This window comes from Neodiprion virginianus, chromosome 5, assembly GCF_021901495.1.
Source record: "Neodiprion virginianus isolate iyNeoVirg1 chromosome 5, iyNeoVirg1.1, whole genome shotgun sequence".
Lineage (NCBI taxonomy): Eukaryota > Metazoa > Arthropoda > Insecta > Hymenoptera > Diprionidae > Neodiprion > Neodiprion virginianus.
Window position 1 is genome coordinate 7,952,760 of NC_060881.1, and position 12,968 is coordinate 7,965,727.

Sequence of the window (12,968 nt, forward strand, 5' to 3'; positions counted from 1 at the left end):
CACGTTTCGTAAATTTTTTGTTTAACAATTTCATTATTATTACAGACTACGTAAACTTTTTTTTTCAATGTCAAATATTTAATTTATGGAAAAAGCGACGAATTCAGAAGGCTTCGGCAAGTGCTGAATGGATCTATGGATTTTTCGTCTTATTTGACCAAAAATTATCTCTAGCCTATTGCCTGTTACAGCACCCAGCGTCTATCCGAAAACGGTCGGAAGTAATTCTCTAGTGAAAACTCAATTTTTCATTTCCGGAATAATTATAATATTTTCCCTTACGTTTTTTTTTTTTTACTTTTCTTTCGAAGTAAAAAAAGATCGGAAAGTTTAAAATTAATAACTTTCGCAGCCAGCCAGACAATTTAGTAAATTGGTGACTTCTTTTTTTCTTTACCTTTTTCCTATGTTTGTTTAGATTTCGAACGAAATTTGATTGTGGTAAATTTTATTTAAATTTTCTACTGTCTAAAAGTTTAACACTAAGCAAGTGGGAATAAATAGAGAAATTTCGGGCGTTTGGAATTATGAATCTTATGTGTAACTTTCTACTGTACTACTCGAACGCATTCGACGTCCATTTTGCCTCGTGGTCGGTAAGTACCTGCAGATTTCCAGTTTTAAGGGTCCTGAATTTCGAGCCTCAAACCCCTGACGGGCGGTTCTGGCAATCGTTGCCATGTAAAACTAGAAAATCGAACCCGCATGACAAAATCCACATTTTATTCCTAATAATTATACATCGAACGTTATGACATTGGTATTATTCGTTATAACATTAGTCTACATAAATCTCATATTTCTGCAACATTTTTCGTACAACGAATTACTACTTTTCCTTACGATTCAAAATTCGAATCAACGAATAATTTCTTCGAACTTCAGCATAGGATAAAAGGCCTAATGCTTATTGCTTAATTCTTATCATTTTGTCTGCAGAACAAAACAGCCGTGATAATTACGGTGTTCGTTATAATTTTTCGTTCAGATAAAACGGTAATATTGATCACTCTTTTATTAACAATTTTTGCTTGGAAAACAATACCAATTTTGGTTGCACTTTTCTTCTACGTTTATTATGATAGATCGATAGCAGCTTTTGTTCCGTTTTTGTCACTAATTTTTATTTTAAACAAAATAATAATTTTAAAATTTGCATTTTCAGTCTCGGGAGAAATAATAAGAATATCCATTTTTTCCGTTATTTACGGATTTATATATTTATGAAGCACATCTGAAAAAAACCTGAACTTATAATGATTACTCGTCGTCTCGCTAAATGTGAGCTCCTCGTTACTGCATCTAACAAAATATAAATTTTTTAGAAATTATGAACATCATATCGTTATATGGATAGTTTCACGAGTTAGCGGACCTGGAGCGCAGAAACTACGGTGCGTTTGTCCTGGCAGTCGAGTTTTACCAAGTAGCAGACCTGGAACATAGAAACTACGCAGCGTTTGTCCTGGAAGTCGAGTTCCTCCAGGTAATGGACCTGGAGCGCAGAAACCGCGGAGCGTTTGTTCTGGAAGTCGAGTTTCACCAGGTAGCGGACCTGGAGCGCAGAAACTACGGTGCGCTTGTCCTGGAAGTCGAGTTTCACCAGGTAACGGACCTGGAACGCAGGATCCAGGAGGTAGAGAACCCGGTACTCGAAATCTGCGGAGCGCGATTCTCATACGTCCGCTCAACTGCGCAGTTGTTTTCAGACTGAGGAATTCGGCTAAACGATTACTATTGATCGATGACATCAAGAGAAAAAAAATTTTGAGTGACGTCACTTTCTGAACATCCGAACATTTAAACTTTGGTTTCGTACTTCAATACTATGTATGATGTATGATGTATGATGTACGATGATATGATATGATGTATAATGATATTAGTTTTTACATTTTACAGACAAGAAATACGAACTTTATCTTTTCTGTCGATTTCAGACTCAAGCGGCTATGTCCTTTGATGGTCAGCCGTTGACTAAAGATACATTCTTCAGTTATCAGCGCGTCTTCCCACGGGGATGTTCGAGCTGATCGACATTTCTAAGTCGCAGTCGACAAGTAGTCCCACGTACGCACTGTGTACCGACTTAACCTCAAGCTTCTAAACCGACACTACCTTGGCTGCCACGAATGGCGGTGCGAGCCTGTTAGGTACAGTCGATAGAGCAGAACCTTCCAACGCACCCAGGCCCACCTGGGTCCCTTTGCCCGCCGAAAACTGGTCACAAAAATTTACCTAGGAGCATCCGTCGAAATCGTCAAAAGCTGATTTTTCGACTAGATGTGGTAAAAAAAATTTGAAAAAATCCGGATATGATACTTTCAATACGCACTCCAAGTGAGTAAAACGGTGGAAAACATCAAAAGTGGTGTGGATTTGATGTGGAATCCCCCATATGTATTAAGTAACCAACTGCGCAACATTCAGTCGTGTTCTTTTTTTTTCAAATCTCTTTTCCACCAACAACATAAGATTACAGATTGGTAAAGAAAGAAAAAGAAAAAGGCTCCAATATTAAATTTATCTTACGCTAAAATTTTCCGCAGTTACAGAGAGAAATCGCCATTACTTGCGGAAAGCTATTATAGGGGCTGGGGCACTCTTTGGTTAGTGTTCCACGAAAAATTCTTTGTAAGAAACCCGATTTAGAAGAAAAGGCGAAGCGGAACAGGACGAAATGGGATGGGATGGGATGGGATAAGAACGGACGGGTCGGGATATGTACCTCCTTTGAAGGTTCGGTTGTGGCCCTAAACCGAGACCTTCCTGGAAAATCGGCTAATGCAACCAACCGTCTGTTTCGCACGTACGAATTATACCTGGTTTGTCGAACTCCATTTACTTGTGTTATACGTATATGTATGCCGAGTGAGCCTTGAATGCTGATCATATGCCGCTACATCGTCAATCATTGTCGGCATTTTCCGACAGATCGCCATCAATTCCATTTGGTCTCGCCTTATATTTGCAGCCCGAATTCTCGGAGGTAGTTTCACAACACAATCACTTTTTTTAAGAAGCCATTATTTCACGGTAAAATTTAGTGAATAATTTCAAATTTAAGACATTGTTTTTTTTTATCATTATTGATGGTAAATCTTGCTGGTATGGACGCCTGATTTTAGCGCTATTTAAATCTGGCCGACACACGTTATCTCAACTTTTACGCATCAGATCAAAAAAAAAAAAAAACAAACAGATTATCAAAACTTGCACTTGTCGTTTTTCAAATTTATATCTTCAACTTTTCGCTATCGTTTGAACACCATCAAAATTATCTATCAATATTTAATGCATTGTTTCAAGGATTTAAGTTGAACAAAAGAGGTCGACTATTCAAAATGTCCGTGCCATTTCGTACTTCTTTTTAGACAGACAAGTTCACTTTTCGATAATCTTTTTGTGTTTTTTTCCATACCAGCGAGATTTACCATCAAAAACGAAGAAAAAAACTTTCCGTATTGCTTTGTAACTTCCTATTTTGTGTGTAAAAAATCGGAAATTAATTAATAACTTCAAATGTAAAAAAATAAGTCATTAAAAAACGTTATTGAGATGTAAAACCACCCCCTGGATCAAATGATTACTCATTCCTTGATTGATTCTGATTTATTGTCGCGTATTACCCGAAATCTTTTAATTTATCGTGTATAGCTATTCTCTGTCGAGCGGAAAAATTCCAAGCTAGATCTGTAGATGGAAATTGGTAGGAAACTGCGTCGTAGCGAACTTTCACTGCAGGAACGACGGGGGAGGCAGAGAGTCCTACAGATACTAAAATATACAGGGTGACTCAGAAGTATAATCGCCCCCACAAGTTACCAATATATTTCTCCTAAAAATATCCGACTGAAACGTTCTTTATTACTTCCGATAAGGAATTTCCAAGACAAGACATCCATCGTCGAAACGATACCCTATAATCCAGAAAGTTGTCTTTCAATTATTCCTAAGAGATGCCTGAAAGATTCCAAAAAAATAGCGGATGCAACATTTTTCGACGGACGTCTCTAAGGTGTCATTCGTTTGCAGTTATCTTCTGTTATACAACAATTTCCCAACACAGATCGGCACATGAAATATATATTATGGCTCGAGTTCGTTTAATTTGAGGTCAAATATGTACCCCATAGCATTGGTTCATGTCGATATAGGTTAGAAAATTTTTGTAAGAAGAACGCAGTGAACTCTCATCTGGAATCATATATAAATTGACAAAGGCTAGGCAATGCTATGCAGCAATAAATTATGACGGTGTGTGGAACACCTATATTGGTGTTCATTGACTAAGGATACCGAACTACTCAATCGATACAGACACTTCTTAATCGCACTTGCTCATTTTATTGTTGAATGGTTCGTAGATCGCAGTAAAACAAATTATTGAAACATGCTGACTACGGATGGCGATGCCTAAGATGGCGTCGGCCAGACTTCTGAGTGCGCGCCGCGCATTATACAATTTGTTTTATTCGAAATGTTGATCCATCTGACGGTACCCTGATGAAAAATGATTTCTACGATTTTCACCGAATTTTTAGGGAAATTGGTACATTTCGCACAATTTTGTGCAAAAAATTGTTTTCGTACAAAATTACAAATATGGATAGTTCCTCATAAAAACTTGTAGATTTTCCTGAAAGTTTATATTTTTTCAGTCAAAAACCTACAAGATGCTATAATTCTTAACAAAAGTTAACATCTATTTACGATAAACTATGTACATTTACAATTTTTTACGAAATAATATGAAATGTTTCGTTTCTGTAAAAATTCGTCGTAGTAGAAATTTTCACCAGGGTGAGCTTCAAGCGTATAAAATATATAGGGTTTTTAAAGACGTCTTTTCGACGGATTAAAATCGATGTCTTATAAAGTTGTCCAAGTAAGAAACCTTTACGCAACGTCTTTTTGATTTGCCTAAAGGACGTCTGAAAGATTACTTTACGATATGTGTGTCTCCTGGGTTGTCGTTTGCGAATTACAGCTGTTTGAAATTGGTTGTATCCGGAAGCACCTGATGGCTAAGAACAAGACTAGCGGATCGTCATTCGAGGGTGAAGAATTAGAAGAATATATAAGTGCCATTTTTTTCTCCATAAGTATGTATAAACGAAGCTCAGTATTTTCTGAAGAAAGTAATAACAATAAAAATAATTTCAATACATAAATAAATTTAAAAAATGGCAGTCAGTCTTTTCTAATTCTCTTTTTCATTTCAGCTTGATGTTCTCGACAACTGTTCTGAGCACTAGAGAAGACACTCGGAAGTCATATTGATTCCAACTTTCTGTGCGCGTGTGTGTGCGAAAATGATTCGAATTTTCCCGCCATTCGGATGCCTTCAGACCATGGCGTGTCAGTATAAAAACCGTCAGAGGTTCTCCTTACAACTGTCTCCCCTGGTTATATCCTGAGCCATTAGATGCTGCCGGATCGGCCTATTTCAAACGGCAATAATTCGAAAGCAATAGATTTCCTATTAGAAGTAAAAACCGTTTCGGTCGTAGATTTTTAAGAGAATATGAGGCGATAATTCCAGGTCACTCTGTATGCAGAGAGCTGGAAGGGAGGGAGAGAGAGAGAAAGAATGAAGAACAGAGCAGGATCCGGGATGGTGGTATTAGTATACTCGTATACCTTTATATATTGGACAGCTGTATCTATATGTCACATACAAAGGTCCATAGAAGCGGCTAGATCACCGTGTGTGCAACATGCGAAGATTCCTAGGAAATTTAGAATGTTTCATGTGTCATTTCTTCGCGTATTGACAATTTGGTGCATATTACAAGTTCTAGTCCGTTCGTACATCCGCCTTATCATATGCAGCAGGATAAAATATCACTAAAATTCAGTATTACTGTATTATCGTAGAACAGAAATATGAATTGTTAATATAAACAATTATATTTGAAGTAATGTTTTCACGGGGATGAATTGCAAAATAAATACACATAACTGTTAAACTTTTGTTGAAAAAGTGCAGTATTTTTTTTTTTGTTTGTTACACCTCATTCACGAAAATAAAATATTCCGAAACCTGACCCTGAAACTCTCCCTGAAAGCTCGTAATAAACCATAATGCAACGAAAGTACGAGAAACATGGACGTGGTGTGGTAAATTTTTCGTTGGCTCGTCGTATATCAGATAATACTTCCGTTTGTATATTTTATTGCCGTCTTTTAAAACCTCGTAAACAATAATTCAGTTGTCGAGATAGCCATGCAATATATATGTATACAAATTTATGTGTGTGTGTGTTATGTGTTACGTGTGCAATGGCCGACCAGGGCTTACATTCCTACTTTAAGTAACAATTACAAATATTCGGGACCTATGGTAATACGGAGTGAGGTAAGTTTTAAAATGGTTACAAAGTAATAAACGGTCAATAAATCGACAGAGGAATCTGTGAGTTTTGCAAACGGTCCGAGTTCCGGGTTTCATAACTGGTTACGTGCCCATATTTTCTTACCACAAAGATGTATCAGAATAAATATTGAATAAGCATTCTTACAACAATTATTTATCGAACGAAATTATTTTGCTATTATTTTAAGATCGACTCTATGTGTATAAAAGATACCTGTACCTGTAAGATTTTCTCTTCAATTCTTATTAGTGTTTCCCTTATACTTACATACATGCTTACGTGTATATTTATTTATATACAATACTAAGTATCAGGATGCAAGTCGGCAATTTAAAAATACCAACTAAATGATGTGTAAAATAAGAATAGCAATAAACCGTTACCATGCATTTGGTGTCGAACATATTGTTTATGTAATTTTAGATGCTTAACCTCCTCTTGGTTTCAGACGCGGATGAGAAAAGGTACATGGATCAGGTCGAGAGGAAGATGAAGAAGAAGAAGAAGAAGAAGAAGAAAAAGAAGAAGAAGAAGAAGAAGAAGAAGAAGAAGAAGAAGAAGAAGAAGAAGAAGAAGAAGAAGAAGAAGAAGAAGAAGAAGAAGAAGAAGAAGAAGAAGAAGAAGAAGAAGAAGAAGAAGAAGAAGAAGAAGAAGAAGAAGAAGAAGAAGAAGAAGAAGGAGAAGAAGAAGAAGAGGGAGAAGGAATGGGGAGGGTGGTGAGCCTGTTTAGGCGCCTAGGCAGAGCCCATCGAGCACATACCAGAACCGAGAGGCCCAAGCCGGCCTGCCGAGGCTTAGGGTTGTAAATCACCACCCTGCACAGGGCCTGACGCGCAGAAGAAACTCAAGATTTTAAAGAAAGACAGAAACACAGAAGTGACCACGCACAGCCGTTTCGTTAGAGCCGTGACGCGTTTACTGCGCATAGAATTCAACCCAAATTCATCCTTCCACGCGTGTAGTTGTAACTGCACGCATGTGTGCAAGCGTCCCTTTTCCGCAGTGGAAAGCGCGGTGTTTCACTCAAGTTGTCCGATTTTTCATCTGTATATTCTCAAGCAACGTGCCGTCACAGATTTGGGGACTGCGCTGAGAAAAAATTTCATTTGTTATTGTAGTTACTAGAGAATTTTAGTCTAACGGTTATCGTTGCAACGATCGTTTGAATGTTGCTAAAACTTCTAAAAAAATATGGTTCGAGTAAATATTTAGTGTCATTATAAATGGCGCAATACTTGTACATTTTCTGGCTACTGTAAGATTATATTTCTTGGGTAGTTGACTACACTTTTCCAGTTAAATAAGGCTTTGATACCAATTTATTCTTGATACCAATATCTTACACTTCGTACCCATGCAGAACTATATTTCTCGGTTATGGTAAAAATTAAATTATATATTTAAGGCGGTATTACCGTGTAGAAACTTAAAAAATTCGAGTTTGGGGTTCTGAGAATGTCTCTCGAAAACATTCATTTGAAATTCGTAGAACTTCCACTGCAGTTACAGAGGCTCAAGAGGGCGCCGTCGTCAATTTCGACGTTTACGTATACTTCTCTGAATACCGAAGTCCACGTATCTCGAATTCGAAAAAGGGCTCAATAGTCTCATTCTATACGTAATTCCGAACGAAAAACCCCAACTCATTTTTATTTGACGCAGAAATAAAGCAGTGGCATGAATTTTGCGAATTTACTATTTCGATTTCGTAGAATCCGTGCCGGGAACTTTTCTTCAGAATCGCCTATAGAATGGGGCTGTCAAGTCCTTCTGCTCGTTTCAGATATGTGAACCTCGATATTTAGAGATATATACGTCAACGTCGAAATCGACCAAGGCACCCCTTAAGGATTGTATACACTTAATATACACTAACCACAGGTAGAAATTTTTATCGGCAAGGTTTAGCTTTGCGGTTTCTAATATTTCCTCAAATATCCTTCTGCTTCAAATAACGTAGCGTTTTAAAAAAGCGAGACTGCAGCCTTTCATGTACAATTAATGCGAATTGATCTACAGTCTCTGCATATGCGCATCTGGAAAATTTTTCATCACACATACCTTGGCCCTTCAGCGTGGATGACGTCGGGTCAACCGGAATTTTGAGTCTGTGTTCTAGATGTGAAATTTTCATTTCTTCCACGTAACTAATAAAAGAAAAACTAGGTTCACTACATAAGATTTACTTTTGCATAGTATTTCGGATGTAAAAAAAAATTACCTACTTTCTCAAACATTCGTTGTAAATAACAATTAAACAAACTTCAGTTCCGCATTTAAGTCGCTTTTCTTCAAAAATAATAACTAACCACAGGTCGACAGATTGTTATATTTAAATAAATAAATTATCAATCTCTGCATCGAATAATAACAAAAGTCTTCATTCGTTACTTACAAAATTTTGCTCCTGTCTTTTTTTTTTTTTTTTACGATGATAAATAAGTCTGCAAGTCATCGGTCGTACGGCTTGTATCAACCAAAAACTTTGAACCTTATTTATCAACTTAAAAAAGGCAAAAGCAAACTTTATGTAAATAACAAATGAATATTTTTGCTATCATTCGATGTATACGATCAAAATTTATTTATATAAATATAAATTCAAAAAAAAAAAAAGACAAGGAAAAAAAATTCTCCTGCAGTCGACCCGTGTAATACTTCATTTTTCCAACGGCTGACCAATGGAATGACGATACATTTATCTCGGCGGTAAGTACATACATTTAGGTATAAGCAAAGTTTTCCTAAGCTCTTGCAGCGTAGAACAGCATCTGCAGAGGCAGCAACAGCTTCGGTTCTATCTTATCGGTTGGTCCCGCCCGCCCAGCCCCTCGACAAAGGGCTCATTCTCTTTCATTGGCATCTTTGCCGCGTAGGTTGCCTCGTCACCTGCGCAGATTTCTAATGTATAGAATACGAAGTACAGACCGTTGTTTGCCCGAAGCTAGTTGCTTTTGCACCTGTGTTGAATTTACAACAATGACAAGGCAGGCCGTGCTGCACGGTGCGTTCTTCCGCAAAAGCAGGCACAAGCGAGGAAACTCAAAACTCGAAACCCTCTGCAGACCTCTCGGTTTACAATCTTTTATGTACACAGTTCTGTGGAATTTCCGAGGAGGCCCAAATCCTGCGAATATATACTTAAGGCGCCGCACCGCGGGAGTATTGAGAAGCCCATCAACCGTGTATAACCAGTTAGAGGTACATGCCGGATTTACTTCTTCGAGAAATATTTTTCAGGGTTTGACAGGGTGTCCGGAGTTTTCATCCTTCCAGGTATACGCCAGATTTAAACCATTGTCTGTAGGTCGTTATTGATGTGCCGATTCGCTTGCACTTTGGAAGTGCGAAATCGGCATTGTAAATTCAAAATTGAATGTAAATATATTTGTTCATACTTAGCGTGAATTTCGGTAGTGGAAGTAGAATATTAAAATTATTTTTCCTAGTTTGAGGTTATCTCGGAGTGTGCAATAACGCGGGTAAGACGAATAACATTTAGTTTCAAATATACAATAGGAACGTTTGGGTCCTGACATTTTTTGGGTCCGGTCGGGTCGGGTAAAATGGATTGCTTGCGTCTCGGAAATTCAAAATTTTCGGACAATGCGAAATTTTTCGAGAACCGACCCGTGAACATCTCGGGTTACCCAGAAATCCCTAGTTCCTCGAAAATCTCGGATCTGTGGAAAATCTTGGTCACGGTTATTTCCGCTTCTTTAAAAATACAATAGGGTTCTGAAACAACAGAGGATTTCGAAACTTTCCGTCCCGTGTCATTTGCGAAATCCCGGACAGTCTGAAAGATAATTTCGTCGCCGTCTGGAATTATGGGTACTGCAGTTTCTATTCTCAAAATAATCAGACTAGAGGCTCACCGAAAAATATACTCTCGAATTCTTTCATATCAGCTTCATTGGCACATCTTCGTGAAATTATCTTACCAACGACCAGTAGGGCTGTGCAGGTACTGAAATTCTCTAGGTCGGGTTCTCGAAGATTTCGGGATTGCCAAAAACCCGACACGATGTCAATGCGACCCGAATCCGAGTTCCATCATTTGTGTCGATAATTGTTTATTAAAATCATGATACGTAAGGTGAATATAATAATACATACTTATAATCTAGACCAAAAAAGAGGACAAACTAATATCCAATTATATGGCGACAACACATTTTAACGTTTGGCTCTTGATGGGTTTACTTTGACTTCTCTTCCGAGAAAGTGTAAGCATTGAGTGTCAGTCATTACCGTTTATGAGAACCGTTAGTTATTAGTGTAAAAAATGTTGTAAATTTAATTAATTACTGAAAACGTCCTTCAATAAGACGAGGAAGTAGGAATCTCGAACAAATTCCACAAACCTCTAATTCAAAAAAAAAATCCGCTATGGACCTACAAACTACAGCTGAGAATTTAACAGGCAATCAAGAAACTGAAGACAATACAAAATGGTTTAAAGTTACCAGCCCCGATGAGATAAAACCTCCAAAGAAATAAACTATCTTGAGAGATTACTGGTTGAATTTACCTATAGTGTCAAAAGATATTTACTCTACACTGGAGTCAAAACAGAAAATGCCGAAGCTGAAGCTACGGAAGATAAAGATTGTGTAAATTCGCAAGAAAGGATGAAAACTTGAATGAAATACAAAACAGAAGAATTAAATCATCTTCAATCCTTGTGAGTGGAGTTGCGAATATACGTCCTTTGCAAGAATTACTCAATGAAGTTGCTAAAAATAATAACATCTTAAAGATTCTCAGAAATGACGAAGTTAAGATTCAACCTAGCTCTTCTGAATTATATGTAAAAATCGTCTCATAATTGAAAGAAATAAACACTCACTTTCGTACTTTCCAAAGAGAACAAGATGAAACCTACAAAGCAGTACTGAGAAACATCCACCTTTCAGTGGAATTGAATAAACTCCGAGCAGAAATAGAAAAATATACTCATAAAATTATCAGGATCACAAACATCAAACAGAGTGTAACACGAAATCCTCTACTACTTTTTTTTTGTAGAAATCGAGTTACAAGATAATAATAAAGAAATTTACGATATAAATAGATTATTGAACACAGCAGTGTCATTTGAAGCACTGCGTAGAAAACGAGAAATCCCCCAGTGTGTGTAAAGTGTTAGAAAACCCACTGGACAAAAGATATGTCCAATTAAAACTAAGATAAATGAAGTAATTTTGTGCGAAATGTAAAGTTGCTCAAATAATTGTTGTCCCTCAACCGGGTAAGGAGCCTGGATTGGAAACATCTTATCTACCTATAAGCCTCTTACCTATATTGGCAAAAGTCATAGAAAAAATATTGTTAAAAAGATTAAACGACGTTATTACTGCTAAAAAATTGATTCCAGATCAAAAATTTGGTTTTAGCAACCATCGTGGGACGGTCGAACAGGTGAACAGAATTACTGCAAAAATAAGATATGCATTAGAGAATAAAGTTTGGCACAAAGGTTCGTTAATTATGGAGAATCAGAGTAAACGAAGAAAAAATCAAACCATATAATATTTACATTACGAAAAACAATAAGACTACCAACATTTCTTTTAAAAAAAATTATTCCACACAGCAATCAAATTAAATATTTGGGAATTCACTTGGATCAGAGATTAACACGAAGAGCTCATATATGGAGTAATCGAAAACAATTGAAGAAGTACTAGATATTGAAATAATTAAATAATCGTTCCTTGAGAATTGAATTATTGAGTAACTTAATATTTAAATAAAATTATACGTAGTTCTTATTATCAACAGAGACAGATTGTTGTAAAATAAGGGAAATGAAAAAAATAAATGGTGACAAACGTTACATCGATAATTCGTTTACTTTGCGGAAGAGATCGGGTTTCGGTTTATAAGCGGGACGTGTGAGCCATTTTGAAAATCTAACGCGGACCGATGACGCTGCGATACCTATAATTATATATACACTTTTGCGCCGTATAACAGGAGGAAAAAAATATCCGGATGTAGCAGGTAATGTAGAGCTGCACATCTGTAGAAGGAAGGATATTCGTAAATGCAGCGAGTCCTTTGAATGCATCCCAGTGAATAGAATCAATACCGGTTATCGATTTTATGGGCAGATGCGTCCCGGGTCCCAAAATTCAACGATTCTATTGTGAAATAAATGGATCGGTAAACGAGAGGCCCGTATTCGAGGTTGGCATCCCCCGCAGTATGTATAGTTTACAAAATACACTTTTGTATAAGCTATATATTCTTCTCAAGAAGATTAGGACCGGGGAAAGAAAAAATTCAAGTTGCAGGCGACGATCTTCGCTGGGATGAAATTTTCACAGAATACTTCATTATTCAGAGAGAGATATATAAATACGTTATGTATATGGGGCATTCCATGACATCTCGACCAAGTTTCTACGTCGATGATGTCTCAGATTGCCTTTATAATTTTTTTTTTATGAAAGTACGTGACGAAAAAAACACAATAAAGACTAATTTTTTAAAATATTTTATACGATTTTTCTGAATTTATTTAGCTTTTAGAAAGTAGATTTCATTTTTCAAGTGGTCAAATCATACTTCAGAATCGCT

At 36.9% G+C, this 12,968-nt stretch overlaps 2 long non-coding RNA genes across 3 annotated transcripts; one reads left to right on the forward strand and one right to left on the reverse strand.

The window, feature by feature from the left end:
• Positions 1 to 1,188: 1,188 nt before the first annotated feature.
• Positions 1,189 to 2,819, reverse strand: LOC124305227 (uncharacterized). Of its 2 annotated transcripts, none has more exons than XR_006908346.1 (4): positions 2,729 to 2,819; positions 1,918 to 2,238; positions 1,556 to 1,710; positions 1,189 to 1,435 (listed from the first exon to the last, which is right to left on the reverse strand). It is a non-coding gene; the product is annotated as an uncharacterized LOC124305227 (long non-coding RNA). The 2 variants fall into 2 exon arrangements; XR_006908347.1 differs by having other exon boundaries at positions 1,496 to 1,710.
• Positions 2,147 to 5,931, forward strand: LOC124305228 (uncharacterized). Its single transcript, XR_006908348.1, has 3 exons — positions 2,147 to 2,288; positions 2,550 to 2,825; positions 5,226 to 5,931. It is a non-coding gene; the product is annotated as an uncharacterized LOC124305228 (long non-coding RNA).
• The last annotated feature ends 7,037 nt before the right edge of the window (positions 5,932 to 12,968 follow it).